The sequence below is a fragment of the Octopus bimaculoides genome, chromosome 15 (assembly GCF_001194135.2).
Source record: "Octopus bimaculoides isolate UCB-OBI-ISO-001 chromosome 15, ASM119413v2, whole genome shotgun sequence".
In the NCBI taxonomy this organism is placed as follows: Eukaryota; Metazoa; Mollusca; class Cephalopoda; order Octopoda; family Octopodidae; genus Octopus; species Octopus bimaculoides.
The window spans coordinates 5,430,499-5,448,242 of NC_068995.1; positions in this window are offsets into that span (position 1 = coordinate 5,430,499).

Here is a 17,744-nt window from a genome sequence, read left to right on the forward strand (position 1 = left end):
TATATATATATATATATATATATATATGTGTGTGTGTGTGTGTGTATGTATTAAATACGAAACTGTAAATTTCCTGCCTGAGTTTCACATCTCTGATTTACAAACGATGTAATGAATTTGAGTAATGAAACAATGTGTGTGTGTATGTGTGTGGCTCTCTTTGAATTCTGTATCTTTTGCAAAGAATAGCTTCCCAGGTATCTGTTCCAAATACTGTTCTGTTTCCTTGTCTATCTTTCCAAGTGCAGCGGCTATCGTTGGTATTGTACAAGTCTTAAGATCCCAAATTCCCATTTTTACTTATCGGATATTTATATTTATTGAGCTTTCGGAACTCTTTCCAAGAGATGTTACAATCCGATGGTACGCTCGGTTCAATTAAAAGATAGGATTTTTACCGTCCTTCGCAATTCTATCGAGTCTGTTGGCCTTGATCATTATTATTATTTCTGTTGCTATTCATTATTAGAAAAATGTATCAAGTTGTTCTTTGTTTCATCAAAATAATATCTGGTTCATTTTGAAGACCACAAACAAAAAAGCCCAAATGATGTGTAAGATTGCTGCAACAATCTTGTTAAAACAATACTTATGGATGCAAGTACTGCTCTTTTCTGGAATGTTCCCATACCTGTCTTCAGAAGTAATTTGTCGATGCCTTTATAAAAGTCGTTGTGAAGAATCCAAATTTGATCATTTACGATTGAAATGACAGACACATTTCTTAACTGCCTTCAACGACTTCGTTCTTGCAATTCCCTAGATTTTCAACTCAGTTCTACACAATATATCTATTTCGTATTTCTACATCAATTATTACAACACTTATGACATTTGCCATTGAAAATCATCAACTTATCTGTTCTCTAGTGGACTTCCTCTCTGCATAAGCTCAATATCTTTTATTTCAAAGACATGTAGATGTCCAAATGTGTACTAATGAGTGCGTTTCTTTTAGAGATTTAAACTAAGCGTTCCACGGAGAATATTTCCTCTGATCTAGTGTAGAAGCTTGTAATGCAATACAAATTCTTGCTGCAGAAAATACATAAGGTCGACATTTGCAGTGTATATTACAGAAATTATCCCAATTCACTTTAATGTGTTTTGTGACGAAAGCCAGGTCTTGCGTGGCACACACTGCGGCTTCTGTTGCTCCATTCAAGACTGTATTTGTTTATCCAGACTAAAGTAAATTATTTTATTTATATATCGGGGAGGGGGCATTGAGATGGCGCAAGTATTGACCATGTAAACTGGTATGCATTAATGCTGGTTGTTCAATATCGATGTATTTCGTGTTATTACGATGTCTAGTCTTGTTTAGTATTTTCCCTCTCGTTCTTTTGCCTCAGGATTCAATTTCAATTGTCCGATTATTATTATTATTATTATTATTAATATTATCATTATTAATATTATAGTTATTATTATTATAATTATCATTAATAATGTTATTATAAATGGTAATAGACGTTTAAATATTTCAAACACAACATCGTCTCACCCCTGCCCCATCCATTCCTGATCAGTTGATGCTGAGAATATTTAGTAATTTTTGTTATGCTTTTTTTGTCTTTTTATTGATTATACTGTTGTCGTTATTGTTAATGTTGTTGTTGGTTGCGTTCTGGTTTTGTTTTCGTTTTTCTTTTTTCATGTTGCTGTTGTATCGCTTCGTGTGTGTGTGTATGTACAAGTATGTATATGATTGCGGGTATACATGTATGCATATGAGCGTGTGCTTGTTTACATCATTAATGTCATTGAATATTATCTTCATCAAACTCTCATACCACCACCACCACCACCACCACCACCAACACTACCACCATCACCACAACAACAAGCAAGGCCACCACCGAAACTAACACCACTACCACCACCATCACCCATATCGACAGCAACACATCTAACTATCAGACATGAAATGTTATGTTAAATACAAGATGGCTAGTCAATGTTATTATCGACACCATCTTCATCATCATCATCATCATCATCATCAACACTATCACCCCCTTCACCACAAACAAAATACTCCCCTTTATCATTATCCTCATCATCTTCATCGTTAACATCACCTCCACTCAAACCACAATGTCCACGATCTTAATTCTACTTCCCCTCTTCCTCCTCACAACCACCACCACCACCACCACCATCATTTATTTGTGCTTTAATATTAATAATAATAATAATAACAATAGCAACAGCAACAACAATCACCATGACAATCCTACCCTCCACCACACACACACACACACATTTCACCCTTATATTTTCAATTAAACATCTTCCACGTCATGAATATCAAGTAATTGTCACAGCTATAATCATTATCACTGGTTTTATTAATAATTTTAATAATAGTATTGTACTTTATATATATATATATATATATATATATATATATATAGACACAAAGAAATGCTGTTATTGTTTTTTTTATAATGGCTTTGTTAATAATGTGGTTAATAATGATAATGTTGTTGCCATCAATGATAAAACATTGTCACTAATGACTGTAATAGCGATGACGAAGCTGATGATGATGATGATGATGATAATAAGAAAAGACATCTTGATTACATATTTTCACAGAGTGAAATTGCTATGCTTCTTTTCGAAAACAAATAACTAAAGAAGGAAACCTCGATGTCAATTGTTGTTATTGCTCCATTATTATCGCAGTAAATGTTCAGCATTAGAATCACCAATGTGAGAAACACTACCAACATATTCACAGACGCACTTGAACCACATATCTCTTGATTTACGTATAGCTGTGTGAATCAACACGGCAGAAAATAGACTCTGACTAAAAAAAAAAAAAAAATAAGAGTGGCTGTGTGGTAACGAAGCTTGCTTCTCAACCACATGGTCCCGGGTTCAGTTCCAATGTGTAGCACTTTGGACAAGTGTCTTCTACTGGGCCGACCAAAGCTTTGTGAGTGGATTTGGTTGACGGAAATTGAAAGAAGCCCGTCGTGTCAATATATATATATATATATACATATATGTATATATGAGCGTGTGCGCGCTCGAGTGTGTATGTTTGTCCAACACCACTACTACTTGGTTTGTTTACGTCCCCGTAACGCTTCGATTCGCAAAAGAGACCAATAGAATAAGTACCACGACTAAATTTCATCAAGGTGGTACCTCAGCATGGCTGCAGTCTAATGACTGAAACAAGTGAAAATATATATATATATGTATGTATATATATGTATGTATATATTGTATATATATGAGAGAGAAAGAAAGAGAGAAATAGTTATCCAAATAAGTGGAGGGATAAAAAAAATGATGCTAAAAATGCACAGAGAATATATTAAAATTGATTTGAATTTAATTAAATTTCAAAATATAGGAATAAACCTTACCATTTTCACATTAGATTTTCAAGTGTATACCATATGGAGCTATCTCACAAATTATGTCAATTCTGGCTGTTGTTATATATATATTTTTATAACATCTGGTTATTTATAACATTTGTTTATAAAGTCAGTGTGTATATAATGCTTGTATATTTTAAATGTTTCTAATGTCTCGTTATAACAGTTTAATTTATAACATCTGCTATTTATAATATCTTCTTATACATATAACTGTATATTTATAGCGCCGGTATGTTTATAATACCGTCTTATCTATATCTGCTATTTATAACCTCTATGCATGAGCTCTGTTTCTGCATGTCTATAATTATTAATTATTATACATCGCATGTAATTATTGCGCTTGTATAATTACGATGTCTGTTTATTATAACATCTCCCTATTTATAATATCTATATGTTTATTAAAGCTATGAATGTAATGTAGTCATCTACCATTCTTTCAGTACTGACTCAATTTGATGTTTGTTCTTATCTCCAATAATATCAGTTTTCTGAAAAAACAGAGGAGCGCATCCTTTTACCGTTTATTTATGGAGAAGAACAGAGCTGGGTGTTATTTCTATTTCAAGTCCCTCCGAAAGTAGAAGGCACAAATTCATTCTAAATTAGAGACCTGGCTCAAATACTAAAACAAAAGGAATTCTGCTGAAGGCAGCCAAGTACCATGTGGTGGTGTGCAACCAGTCTCTAACATATTAAGCCAACCACTGAATAATTAACACTTCAAAGAGATGGAATACATGCTGCGAGAAGACATTCCTGTCTCTTGCTGTAGCATCTGTCAATTCGTCACTTGGTTTCACATACAAACAATAACAACATGCCGGACCAAATGCTTAGTGGTTCTGAGTTCAAATTCTGCCGAGGTCGACTTAACCTTTCATTCTTGAACACTGGTCGATAAGTCGATGCTATTGACTTATCCCTTCCCACTGAAATTGCCGGCCTTGTGCCAAAGTTATAATAATTTATCATTCTTATTATTATCATTATTATTCCTTCGTAACACAGTGTAGGTAGAAATGCACCGGAGTCTTTAGTCATCTGTCAAGTCACAACAAGGACCTCAGACAGATAATACTTTTCTTAAGATGTGCGCTGTGCTTAATAAGGCTGCTTTTTGAAGGACATCAATTTTGCATGGGATTTCCAGTTGCCTTAAGAAGTTTTGAAGTTTCAATGGCATTGAGCCCAACTCTCCGATCACCACTGGTATCACTTTTACATTACCCACTCGCATTCCATACAGTCTTGCCTATTATTATCATTATTATGTGTAGTAGTAGTAGTAGTATTAGCAGAGGAGGAAGAACGATTGCGTCGACCTCAGTACTTAACTAGTACTTTATTTTATCGTATCCCGAAACGGGGACAAAGAGGGCAAAGTTGACCTGTACGTTATTTGAAGTCAGTACGTTATTTGAAGTCAGTACGTTATTTGAAGTCAGTACGTCATTTGAAGCCCGAAGAAGTTCCACTGAGCATTTTGTCCTACGTGCTAACGAATCTGACAACATATTATTATTATTATTATTATTATTATTATTATTATTATTATTATTATTATTATTATTATCATTATTATCATTCCCGACAAATGCAGTGTTGATTTAATCGACTGCACCTTAAAAGTCTCTAACCTTATGCGAGTGTCAAAAATCAATGCTAAAAAATAGTAGTGGTTAATATTTAAAATAATAATAATTATAACTTGTCTATACGAGTAAACCCAATTATCTCACCTTATGTTTCTTAAAAAACATTTACATTTACAGTGTTATATGCTCGGAATATATTCGCCCTTTACTGACGACTACTGAATATTCAATATTTATTTAGGCTAGGCTGACATTTTTCTATTTGAGTCTTTATTCTTAGTCAGACACACAGAATCAATGAATTTATAATACGCAAATGATTCTCACTAACTCCATCCCTCTCCGATAATGCCGATATATTGATGACCAAGCAGTTTGTAAAATGGCCTTGAACCAATGAATGCACGAGTAATCGAACAAGTCTGTCTTCCATATAGCAATTCTTTATCCTCTTCTTTATTTCTCTCTTTCTCTTTCTCTCTCTCTCTCTCTCTTACTCTCCTTCGATATAAATATACACCCCTCTCTCTCTCTCTCTCTCTTTGCCACTTCCTTTCCCCTCTCACTCTCTTTCCCACATACGTATTTTCTATTCCAAAGCAACAAAAATGATAGTGAATAAGAATAATGGCTGACAACGTGGAGTTTGATTTTGATGTTGTTGATGTTATTGTTCGTCGTTTGTGTTCTTTACTTGAATCGACGCGGGAATAGTGGTAGTTGTGGTGGTAGTGATGGTTATTGATGTGGTGGTTGTCTTTTTATATTTTTTAAACCCCAGGCTGTTCTTGATCGCACAGATCTATGATTTAAAGTATTTCCGGTCGCTACGGTCACGTGTTTTATCTTCAAGCAGTGGATTATGTTATCCAATATTTTTCTAATATATTAAAAAGTAACGTATAAATACTGGGATATTCGGCTGCTATAATTAGCTTTTTGAGGAGTTCATTCGTTGGCTCCCCGGAATAGTTGCTGCTATCATTTCTATAATAATATAACCTTAAAGGAATAAACTGAACTCAGCCGTTCTCCCTTAACAAAATATCTTCAAATTATATATATATAAATATATCTTTGTCGTTACCTACCACTGCTTGACTTGACAACCGGTATTGGTTCGTTCACGTCCCTGTAAATTAGCAGCTTGGCAAAAGAGATCTGTACAATAAATACCATGTTTAAACAAAAAATGAATAAGTCCCGGGGTCAACCCGTTCCACTAAAATTCTTCAAGGGAAAGCTCCGGCATGGCCGCAGTCCAATGATTAAAACAAGTAAAAGATAAAAGATCATATCATCCTCACCTCAGCAGATTTATGGCTGAATGTACCTCTGTTTTCAGAATATATCATGGACCAGATTATCCCTTTTACTTTTGGGTCGTAACTGATGAGGTCACTTTTGAGAGGGATTTGGTAGCTATTTCTTGCAGGCTGATTGATTGCCTGGAGATTTTCTAGTTAGTCTGGCTTTTAATTCTTCATATGCCGTTAAGATATCATCTGTCACTGATATATTGAGATCAATATCAATCGATAATAAACACATGATGTTCGATATTGGCCTTTCTTGCCAAACAGAGAAACAAATGATTTTCATATTATATAATTGTATTTATTGTATATAGGATGTAGTGAACATTAGCGTCGTTGCTTATAGGTTTACAACATATAGCATATCATTGGTTTACTGTATTTATGCAGTGGACAGGAACAGGAAAGTATCTGTAATTAGTTGCAGAACAAATAACACGAAGGTCCGGTCTGCATTCGTAAGGTAAATTTTTTTATGTCTTTCGTTAATAGCCAATAGTGAAACGAACGCGCGCACACACATATAAACTCCAGTTACGGTGCGGAGTCTAACTATGAAATTTCACACTTAATGGAATTGCGAAGTATCACCAATAATCCATTATTTTGGCATAAGGTTTGTAATATTGCCTTTCCAGAACCTCGGAGACAAATTCTAATACTTTTACAGACTAAAATCACGATGCGTAAACGCGTAAAATCAAGATGCGTAAACGCGAATAAACCTAATCTTTTTTCTAGAAATAATATATATCTGATGTGAAATTTTAGTCGCCGATCTCGTTATTTCTTGTCTCAATTCCCTGCATATTTTTGTTGCTTATAACCTACATAATTTCATTCTTTAAATTTATTTTTATCAATCAAACTGTTTTCATTCCTCTCAACACACTGGGTTACAACTATTCATTCCTTTTTTCCGCACCACCTTGTTTCTGTGTGCGTCAATTCAACTGACCTAGCTTTTCTGATGAAGTTTAATAATTCAAGACTTTCTTGTATTACAAAAATTCACACTTTTAGACATCACTTCGTTAAGTTTTTTGTTGTGAACATGGTACACTCCTCTCACGAGACAAGTGGTATGAGTGTGTCACTATGAAGTGAGACGACGTCACCTAGAACGGGGAGTCGTATATCAGTCGTTGTACAAGTTCTCAATTGGAGTTAAGTGTCAGTTACGTGTTATAGTCGAGTTCGAGTCACAGTCAAAGTAGACGGTTCAAAGTGGTGTCTTGCAGAGCTATCAGACGAAACGGTGTATTACCATTCCGGTATATAAAAGATACACGGCATCCGATACCAAAAAGATATCGTGGCTACAAGAGTAGATACAACAGCTACAGTAACAACAACGGCCATACATTAAAACTGTGAAAAATACCACATAACATTTTCCTTTCTCACACTTCCGTTCTCATATCTGAGATATTAAAACGAATACTTTTCACCTAATCTGAATTTAAGATCTTTTGGGATGAGTCTTTAACCTACCAAGATGTTACTGTATTTTTATTTATTGCCTAATACGTTTCTCTTTTAATCTTTTTATGCATTCATACACCTCGTATTTTAAAAACTTGTTATTTCCGTGAATGAATATAGTTGAATTATCCCCCGCGTCCGAAATTCTTATTTTCCGGCTTATAAATCGAATTTTTCCGGGCAAAATTTACAACTAAAGTGGTGGGTCGACTTCTAAACCTTGACAAATTTATAGGACTAAAACTTAGATGTGAAATGCAGTAGGATTTGAAAAGATAATGACGATCTTTGAATGTTTACACTATATACTACACCGACTTGTATGACAAAATGCGATATCGCTACAACATAGATATCAGTAGAAAAATAGGCTTTGCGTTGTAAAATTGCAGATTACCGCCAGCTTTCTAAGAAAGCCATATTTTTGCAACACGAAGATGTCTGCATATACGATGAGCTTCGTAAAAGTTTCCATCCATCAAAACCCCAGGCACAATCAATTACGCATCACAAGCTTAAGATAGAACCACAAGTTCAAAGTGACGCAGAGTGGGATCGAACTCAAATCAGAATTACATATATTGCAGAACCGAACTCTTTAACCACACAGCCATGCCTGTACAGAAGTTTTACCAAGATTAACTTTTCTGATATTACGCTCTTTTCTAAAATTAACAGCAATATAACGGATTTTGGTATTACTGTATATGAATACATTACTCCGCCGCCACTTTTGTCACCATCATCATCATCAACATTCTCCATCTTTCTATGTCCCCCACTCTCTCTTTATCTTTTCTTTCACTCATTAAATCTCTCTATCACTCTCTTAAAATCTTTCATTCTCAAGTTCTCCCCACCCTCTCTCACTTTCTATTTCCCTCATTCTTAATCACTTTCGTTCTGTCTTTGTCTCTTAAAATCTTTCGCTTTCTCCCCCTCACTCCACCACCTCTATCTGTTTATCTCTCTTAATCTCTCTCTCCCCCACCTCTCTCTCTCACTCTCTTAAAAAACATTAGCCTTGTGTCTAGTCAAATGAAATCGTTATAGATTTGATAATGTAAAACTAAAGTAAGCTTATTATTGGTGAAGCGACGTAGGTCAGTGAGACGTGAAATTTAATTCTGATTCTATAAAACAACATACACACACACAAAAAACTACCATTTATCTTTGGTGTGAAACCGAATGAAGAAGGACCAAGTGGCTTATAGTTAGCAAGATGGTGGCGGTGGTGGTTTGGCAGTGATGGTGATTTTAGTGGTTTGGTGGTGATGTGGTTGGGTTGTGGTTCACTGGTTGTAATAGAGGTGGCAGTAATGATGTTAGTGGTAGTATAGGTGATAGTAGTGGCATGGTGAGACGGTATTAGTAGTAGTATGATTGCAACGTTACCGATGTTGTGATGTTTGTGGTAGTGGTGGTTAAAGTAGTAGTGCTAGAAGTGTTGTGGTGGTGTAGCGGCAGTAGTATTGTGGTATAATCGTTTGGCTGTTGGAGGCATTGTACTAGAGATGTCGTAGTGGATGATGTGTTAAAGAAGAGGAGGATTTTCAACTTTCCGAGTCTGTTTGACCGCCATTTTTCAGTAAAACTGACAAAAGTTGATTCAATTTAAAATTGCTGCTAGTTTAGCAAATATCTAAGAGAATGTGTTAAGTTAGACATGTCTATGTATATATGTGTATGTATATATATATGTATGTACATGATTATATCTTTGTATGTATGCGTATATATGTTGTATTTCTTCTTATACTAAAAGGGTTAAGTTTGTAAGAAAGAAACAAAACTCCACCTCTGGAATTTAGTTATCAAGAACAATGAGAAGAAAGTTAGACTTTAGCTAAACGATACAATATGGTAATAAGAAGAGTATAATGGTGTGTATAAGATGCAGTTTGGTAGATACGGTACGTAACCAGCTAAATGGTAAAAACAGAGACTAATGTAGTATTTGTAACTGGAATGACAGTGAGATGACAGTAAGTCTAAGGGCCAGGGTTGCGGTTTTCGAGTATTTCGATGCGTGTCACACTGGAAAATAGGGATATAAATGTTATGGGATGTTATCTTCAGGCTCGATAGCAACAAGTCCTCCCAAATGGCAAGAATCTTCCTTAGTAGTCTTGTAAAATGCAGGATGGCGCTTTTCCGCCAGTCAATAATATCTGTTCAATTTCCAGTATCCTTCAGCCTCTGAGATAACAGTTTTGATGCTGTGCCAAATGAACCAATTACCTCGGGAATAACTGTCATCTTAGTCTTCCACCTTCTTCTTCTTCTTCTTCTTCTTCTTCTTCTTCTTCTTCTTCTTCTTCTTCTTCTTCTTCTTCTTCTTCTTCACTACGATTGAGTAACCCAGTATACTCTGTCACGTTATTTAACATGGAAGACTGAGGAGGAATTTGCTGCTATTTCCAGCATGTCTGTTTTTATGTTCTGCAGAAGGGTCATTGCTATTATTATCCCATCAAAGATTACCATTAAATATCCACATTAAACAGATTATTACACATAATAGTTTCAATTAAATCTTTCCACCCCGTTGAAATGTTCAACAAATTAAATTAATGTTGTTATTGCTGTTTAGTCACTTATTAATCCTGAGATCAATAATAAATGCGTTCCAGTCATGACCATCTAATTTTATTTTCATATATTGTTCATCTAAAGAACCTCGTGCAATTCAGTATGTTTTTTATTTCCAAAGATAGTAGTGTGAAATTTTAGGAATATTTGGCTACTATTTCTAGCATGTCTAGTTGGTATGTGGAGCTTTATCAGTTGGCTCATAAAAAGACGAATTAATAGATAATTAAGAGATCACTGTTAAGTGATAGTAATTCAATCACTTATCCTAATCCGTTAATCTCTCATACAGATTAGTGTGAATCCAACAGATAAAAACTCCTGTAGCAAATTAAACTGTCTGATCATTGAAGACAATCTTGTTCCTAATATTTTATTTAATTTAGCAAAACCACAGGTGTATTGTGCACATAAAGCTGTGTGGTCAAATGCAATTTGTTTTGCCCGAGCTATCAGGCATATAAAAATATGTTCTATCCGATCAAAGTAATGTGGCTGGGCAATTCACATAATGAAATCGGTTGAATGACGAATCTCTCTCACATAAGATAACAACTGCTTGATTTTATTCCAATGCTAGGGCCCTAAACCTGTGTAGCGTGTGGACAATCGCTTTTCGTAGATGTGTTTCTTGGACAGGCTAGGCTGGTGGAATTACCGTACATATAGAGTTCATCACGAACCGGCCATATTGTCCGCTGGCACAGCCACGGATGTCTATACATTGTCCATAATCTTCGGGCTGCACTAGTATCACACAACACTTCTACACAAAATATGCACGGAACATAATTACCATTCAATAACTTATCAGAACTTATACAGCACACACACTAAACGACTACTTTCAGATACTAGGACACATCACTGTCACAACAAATGCGGAACATAATCACCACTCAACAAAATATACTAGACAGAAGATAGTTAAGTCAACACAACAGAAAAAAACATTAAAATAACACCAGAAATAGCTCTGCATGCCTTGCCACTAACTGAAACTAATGTTGTGTACAAATACAGCTCTAAAACAGTAAATTTCGATGCTGCACACACCTCAAGAACATAGAGGTGCACTTTATGGTGCAGTAAAAACACACATTAAGCTGATAAAACAAGACTACTACTACTACTACTACTACTACTACTACTACTACTACTATTGCTACTACTACTACTACTACTACTACTACTACTACTACTACTACTACTACTAATGATAATAAAAATATTAATAATAACAATAATACTAATAATAGTAATAACTATTTGAAACCAATAATAATAATAATAATGATAATAATAATAATAATAGTGGTTGTAATTATAATTTTGGTCTATAATTAAAATATCCGGTTGAAATTTGTTGCAGAAGTAAAGTAAAACATCACAACAGCTTAATTTCCATTTCCCTTTGAATTTTTGACTCTGAGTTTTTGAAAAAATGTTTAATAGCTAACTTTTACCATTTCACTGCTCTTTGTTCTGTGATAAATTTCAAAAACAAAAACCATCTTCGTTTACCCACTTTAACACTCTTCTCAATTTATTAATAATGAATATATTTTACTACTCCAGCTTGCTTCGACCTCCACAAAAATCAATTATTTTCCTTTCATTCATTAATAATAAATCCAAAGATTTTAAAGATTACTTTTTTTTCTTTAAAAATTTTTCAAAATTTATTTTCGTTTCCCCTATATTCTAATTTTCCAAACATTTTATTTTAGTTATATTTGTTGTAGCTTAAATCTTTATTTTTCCTATATATATATATATATTTTATGATCAACATATAATCTTTTGTTTGTTTATTTTCTGTTTCATAGATATATTTATTAAAGTCCGCATTTAACCCTCTATCACAGATAATGCTTTATACAGTTCTTGATAAAGTTGGATCGGTTTTTATTTGGTTTCCTCGCTTTAATGTTTTCATATTTATTTCGCATACATCATTCATAAAATTTGCTTCTAATATTTTAAATGAGGCCTTTTTCCAGCACCTTTGTCCTTAATGAAATTTATAGTACTGCGCATATTTTTAATATCGGACACCTTTCCTCATTGTTTCATGCGTATAAAAGAGGATTATGTGTATTTAGAAATAAAACTTCGTTTGGTGGCAATAGTTATACTTTATTATTGTATATATTTGGATGAAAGAGCATGTGTGTATCTATGTATGCTTCTCTTTCTCCGACTGTGTGCGTATCCGTTCACTGCGCTGTCGATAATAAAATATTAATCGTTCTCTCAGCTTTATGGCAAGCTATCTTTTCCCTCATTAATTGTGTGTGTGCGTGTTTTGCGTGCATGCATCTATGAGTGTATGCATTTATGTATGTATGTAAATACATATTTATGTACGTGTGTGTAGAAAGGTTATTGAAAATAGAATTTCTCACAGTTTATGTACAACAACGCTTATTCTTTTGACATAAAAAGAGGGCAAATATAAAAACCAGATTCATAGACGCGGCAGAACCTCGGACAAACTAAATATGTGGTCTTTAGTTACGTCTAAATATATTTGTGAGTTCAAATCTCGCTCAAATGAACGTTATCTTTTATTCTTCTGAGGTTAATAAAATAGAGGAGTCATCGAACTATTGTGGAAACCTTAATCAGTTGTTTCCAGCCTTCTTCCAATTTTCTGTGTCTATATTAGCAGAAACATCTGTAAAATTATATGACTGATTGTGAAAATGCCTTTCCAACGTGGTTTTTGGTTTAAGATAATGAAATCCGGACAATATCAACAAACTGCTTAAGACCCTTCCTAAAAACGCGATGAGGTTGTAAAAAGATGCTTTCATGCTGGTTATGGACGCTGGTAAAAGTCCCAATACAACCCAAGATCGTGATTGCAACAACTTAACCACTAGGCCATGCGTCCTAGTGGACAGGGTATATATATATATATGCACATATATACATACATATGTGTACACATATAACTATGTGTGTATGCAGAAAAAATATAGTAGAGAGAGAAATAGAGGGAGAGACTGCAAGGAGAAGAAAAAGACTAATCTCTCTCTCTCTCTCTCTCTCTCTCTCTATATATATATATATATATATATATATATATATATATATATATATATATATATAGAGAGAGAGAGAGAGAGAGAGAGAGACAGAGAGAGTAAGAGTTGGTGCATAAAAAAATCACAGAGGAATGAAATGTAGAGAGAATGGAAGGGCGAAAGTGAACGAGTGCAATGGAGAGTTGGTCTGATCGATATCAAAAAGAGAGAGAATGAACGAATCATAAAATAGCGAGGCGCAGAGGGAGTGAGGAAGCTGAGTCACTTTTATTCTTTAGATAAAACCAGAGAGAGAGAGAGAGAGAGAGAGAGAGAGAGAGAGGGGGGGACATGAACGTAGCAAATAAGAAAGGAAGAAACAAAATCAGAAAGATAAAGAAGGAAGAAAACCAAAACGGAATGAAGAGATCAGCAGCAGCCTCATCAGGTACAGCAGCAAGAGCAACAACAACAACAAAGATGGTAACATTGTGTGTAAGAGGAGAGCACGAAGGCAGAGAATTCACCGTACGTCACTAACCACTAATAGTTAGCACTAAACCATAATGGCCAGCTTCAACGTTAAATAAGGGTTGGTTCATATAATTATTAACCAGCCGTTCCTTCAACTCCCACAAGAGTTCCGCCAGGGTCTTCATCGTAACTGCTTATTAACTATTTTACACTTTTGAATGAAATCCAGAAAACTTTCCGATAATTCCTGTACTACCTCCAAAAACCATAATTCAGTTTCATTAATATAAACACACACATACACGCACTCAAACGCACATACATACACATGAATATATACATACATACATACATACATACACACACATATAAACTTATATATATATATATATATATATATATATATATATATATATATATATATATATAAATGTGTGTTTATACAGGATTACATGTAATTACATGGATATATATATACACATAACACAGATAAATAAATATATATATATATACAACACATATATATATATATATATGCATATATATACACACAGACGTATATATACACACACAGACAAATACATATATATATATATATATATATATATAAATTAATATGCCAGTATATATACATACATACATCCTAATAAGCTATTGTATATATACATATATACATACGTATGTATATATAAGTGCATATATATATATACACATGCATACATAAATACATATGGTGCTAATGTGAGCGTGGTGCTGATGCATATACAGACACACAACTATGCGAAGAAATATACACACACAACCACATACACACAGCAACGTACGTATAAGTACACAGACACAGAAAGGAGAGACACACACACACACACACACACACACACACATGCATATATCTATATAAATAAATACATTACTACATTAACCACCACAATAATCTCCATCACCACCACTATCACTACACTGCCATATCATGTCGATATCGCTACACATTGCCTAGACGTCACATTGCCTCGAATTGATGTTAGCTTGGCGGGAAGTAATACAACTGTCAATTCTTAATGGTACATCCTCTCGCTCCGACCTCTCTCTGTCTTTATACCAACACACTAATACGTACACACATATGTACGAGTATATGTGTGTGTAGGTATGTATGTATGTGCATATACGTATATGTGCATATATATATGCATATACGTATATGTATTATATATGCATTTAGACATACGATAAATGCGTATACATATATTTAACATATTCGCGTTTACCTGTGCATATGAATATATGACGTCATACCATACGATGTACGTTATGTGCTCTCAGCTCCCTGGTGGCGTCACCTGCGCGTCTAATACTTGGCGGAGTGCATTACAAGTTCAGGTCTCAGCACAGCCGTTTTTTCCCCAGAAGAGTTAGAAAAAAATAAAGAATGGAGCCAGGTATAAGATGGGTACATTATTTCTTGACGTAGAAAGAATGAAAAGCAACATTAACATCGGTAGTGTTTGAACTCAGAGGGTTGAGAGTGGATTTGGTAGACGGAAACTGAAAGAAGCCCGTCGTGTATATATACAAACAATATATGAGTATATGCATATATATGTACATGTATGTACACACCTTCATCTACATGTACATATAGATACATATCTGGGTACATGACGTTGCAAATAAACATAGACAAAATGATAAACAAGGTACAAAAAACAAGCAGGCCACATAGAGAACATATCCTTCATCAGCTGCCACCATTAAAACACTGGCGTTTCGAAGAGTTAGGGCAGGACGCATCGTTAAAATGGCTCTTCCCACGAACACAAATTAATTTTTTTTTTCGTGGAGGATAGTGGCGGACGGAAAACAAGACAGGAAAACAAAACGGTGAAATAAACAAACAAAAAGGCTGTACAGCGATGTTTGTTTGAATGTATATATTTGTGTGTATGTGTGATTTTGTTCTCCAGCACCGCTTCACAACTGGTGTTGGTTTATATACGGTTCTGTAACTTAGCGGTTCGGCAAGAGACAAAGAGAATAAGCACCAGGCTTAAAAGGAAATTATAAGTACTGGTGTTGATTCGTTCTTGATTGCTATTGCCACTATCATTCCCAATTCTCTAAGGACAGAAAGCACCAGTCTTGTACAAAAGGAGGAATATAATTTTGATTACATGGCATACGAAAGTAAGTTACCCTAAACAGGAGATTGTGGTGATGATGGATCATATGGTGTGGGACGTAAATGGAGTTAACTAAAATTCATAGATTTAATGCTAGCTCCCCACAAAAATTTACATTTCACCGGGTTAGGCCTGAGAGCATGATGGTTAATTAATATGATCTTATATTCTTGTGTCAATTAAATATTGGAGAAAGAGAGAGGGAGAGAGAGTGAAACAGGAACAGAACCGATAGTGGGACATTTGCCAGTTTCCTAAATTCGTTTCGATGTCATCTTATGAATTCAATATTGTGATACCTCAAAGGTGGGAAACGGGTCGATCTTACAGGAACGTGTATTGCAATGAATGGAACAATACAAAGAAAAAAAAGTAAGCTAAATAATACAAAACCGAAATATTTGATGGACAATAACATTATCTGTCTGTCTGTCTGTCTGTCTGTCTATCTACCTACCTACCTACATATCTATATATCTACTTACGTACATATCTATATATCTACTTACGTACTTATCTATCAATCAATCCAGATGTGTGTATAGTATATATGCACGCACGCACGTACGCGCATGCGCACAAACACTCACACACACACCACACCACACATGTATATAAACATACATGCTGGCACTCTATATAACTATCAGCATATGTTAACTCCGAAACCAGATACTGGCCATCCGTCGGTCAATGAGGGAGAACGGTTCGGAAAATTTACCGACTTGAACCAATATGGTCGGGCACCAGTGCTGTCGCAGACGTTACTGTCAGATCGCAAAGATCTGGAATAAATACACCAAAACATTGCATTTAACCTTTTTACAGTACCATCATCCTGAATTGGTACCTTTTTTTATCGACTTTGAAAGTATAAACGGCAAAGTTGGAGTTGGTGAGTTTTGAACTCTGAGCTCAGAGAAATAGAAGCTAAATTCCACGCTTACACCATTTGGTTGGTTTATTGGCAAAGATTCCCTTCAACCGTTTTCAACCTCATCCACATTGTTGAACCTCCGTCCGTGCCTCTCAAGAGACTTGGATCAGAAAACGTGGTAATCTGATTGTGCAAGGTCTGGACTGTAGGCAGGATGAGGCAGCACTTCCATCTCCTCAACTCCCTGAAATTTGTACTTGGTTACTTTGGTAGTGTGTGCAGGGATCTATCATGCTTGAAGAATGCGCATCTTCAATTGATAAATTCCTCGTAGCGAGTTTTCAAAGCATTATGTACACGCTGCAGTTGTTGAGCATAAAAATTAGCGTTCATAGCATGACCATCTGGGACAAGCCCAAAAGGGCAATACACTCACCACCACAAAAAAAAAAAAAAAAAAAAATTCCAGCAAACATACAACATGATCTTTCGTTCAAGTCACCCTTGTTTGACAATAGGTTCTGAAGTTTGACGGTAAATAGATCCATTTTTCGTCCCCAGTTACACTTCGACGCCAATTACGAGCATCTCAACGATTTGCTAGACATTTTTTGCAAGTATTCAAACCACGTCGCATCCGGTCAATGGTCAGTGCACGAGGAGCTTCTCGACAACGTCTGGTCACAAGGCCGCGCTGATGAAGGTGTCAACTGATGGTGCTTTGTAAAGGACTAAATTCTACCAACTATGTACGAGTGCTTGTACTTAGCTGTTGTT